A 2,413-nucleotide genomic window follows, 5' to 3' on the forward strand; every position below is an offset into this window, starting at 1 on the left:
AAAGCAGCTAAGTAAAGAAAAACGAGTGGCCATCATTACTTTAAGAAATTAAGGTCAGTCAGTGCGAAAAATTGGGAAAACTTTGAAAGTGTCCCCAAGTGCAGTTGCAAAAACCATCAAGCGCTACAAAGAAACTGACTCACATGAGGACCCCCCCAGGAAAGGAAGACCAAGAGTCACCTCTGCTTCTGAGGATAAGTTTATCCGAGTTAACAGCAGCTCAGATTAGAGACCAGGTCAATGCCACACAGAGTTCTAGCAGCAGACACATCTCTTCAACAACTGTTAAGAGGAGACTTTGTGCAGCAGGCCTTCATGGTAAAATAGCTGCTAGGAAACCACTGCTAAGGACAGGCAACAAGCAGAAGAGACTTGTTTGGGCTAAAGAACACAAGGAATGGACATTAGACCAGTGGAAATCTGTGCTTTCGTCTGATGAGTCCAAATTTCAGATCTTTGGTTCCAACCACCGTGTCTTTGTGTGACGCAGAAAAGGTGAGTGGATGGATTCTACATGCCTGGTTCCCACCGTGAAGCATGGAGGACGAGGTGTGATGGTGTGGGGGTGCTTTGCTGGTGACACTGTTGGGGATTTATTCAAAATTGAAGGCATACTGAACCAGCATAGCTACCACAGCATCTTGCAGCGGCATGCTATTCCATCCGGTTTGCGTTTAGTTGGACCATCATTTATTTTTCAACAGGACAATGACCCCAAACACACCTCCAGGCTGTGTAAGGGCTATTTGACCAAGCAGAGTGATGGGGTGCTACGCCAGATGACCTGGCCTCCACAGTCACCAGACCTGAACCCAATCGAGATGGTTTGGGGTGAGCTGGACCGCAGAGTGAAGGCAAAAGGGCCAACAAGTGCTAAGCATCTCTGGGAACTCCTTCAAGATTGTTGGAAGACCATTTCTGGTGACTACATCTTGAAGCTCATCAAGAGAATGCCAAGAGTGTGCAAAGCAGTCATCAAAGCAAAAGGTGGCTACTTTGAAGAACCTAGAATATAAGACATATTTTCAGTTGTTTCACACTTTTTTGTTAAGTATATAATTCCACATGTGTTAATTCATAGTTTTGATGCCTTCAATGTGAATGTACAATTTTTATAGTCAAGAAAATACAGAAAAATCTTTAAATGAGAAGGTGTGTTTAAACTTTTGGTCTGCACTGTATATCATAAAGGGGTTAAAAAAGAAAAAAAAAAAAAACACGCTCCTATCAACTAATCGAATTGCATTGGTCCTAGCGCCATCCGTGTGATTCATGTTTTTTCATGTACAGACCGAAAATAAAACTGTGTGAACTTGGCCTTACGATCAGAGGCGGAGTCTGTTTTGCCAGAGTGCTCTGCTAGTTTTGCTGTCAAAATGGCAGATCGGAACAAATCCTTAACCTGAATAAGAAAAGCAGTAATTTTCCAGATGCCACTGAGATTGTTGAGGAATTCAGCACAGATTATATTTGATAACGTGTGATGTGCATTGGGAGGACAGATACATACAGCTCTGGCAAAAATTAGGAGACCACTGCACAGTTTTCTAAAAATCACCATCTCTACATGTCTGACAGCCATTCCATTCCAGTGTCAGCTGAATTCCAACCAAAGTACATCCCATTCTACTTAATGTGCTTCTGATTAGGTGATCACCTGAACCAAATCTTATGTAACGAGGGAAAGTATAAAAAACACTGCTGTGGTCTTCACAATCCTCTTGCAATAGGACAAGCTGGATGGCAAAACAAGTGCTAGGAATAGCCCAAAAGTAATTTGAATGAAAAACTAACTTTTAACCATGCCAAAGGAGTTGAAAAGAAAAGTCTTGAGTGAGGAAAAGAAGGGCTCAATTCTGGTTTTACTATACAGTGAGCGTCATGTTGCCTCCATCCTTAAAATTTTGAAGATGGCAGTCCATTACAACAAGGTCAAGCAGCAGACATTGGGGACAACAAAGCTACAGACCGGCAGAGGGCGAAAGCGACTCTCCACTGACCGGGATGACCGTCATCTTATTCGAATGTCACTCATAACAGGCTCCTAGAGGCAGGCCTCAAGTCATGTAAAGCTAGAAAAAAGCCTTTCATCAATGAGAAGCAAAGGAGAGCCAGGCTGAAGTAAGGTACTAGAGGACTGGAGTAAGGTAATCTTCTCTTATGAGTCTAATTTTCAGCTTTGCCCAACACATGGTCGTCTAATGGTTAGACGGAGACCTGGAGAGGCATACAAGCCACAGTGTCTTGCACCCACTGTGAAATTTGGTGGAGGATCGGTGATGATCTGGGGATGCTTCAGCAAGGCTGGAATTGGGCAGGTTAATCTTTGCGAAGGACGTATGAATCAAGCCGCATACAAGGTTATCCTTGAAAAACCACTTGCTTCCTTCTGCTCAGACAATGTTCCCCAACT

The sequence above is a fragment of the Phyllobates terribilis genome, unplaced genomic scaffold, assembly GCF_046119375.1.
Source record: "Phyllobates terribilis strain yellow unplaced genomic scaffold, ASM4611937v1 Scaffold_237__1_contigs__length_3040347, whole genome shotgun sequence".
In the NCBI taxonomy this organism is placed as follows: Eukaryota; Metazoa; Chordata; class Amphibia; order Anura; family Dendrobatidae; genus Phyllobates; species Phyllobates terribilis.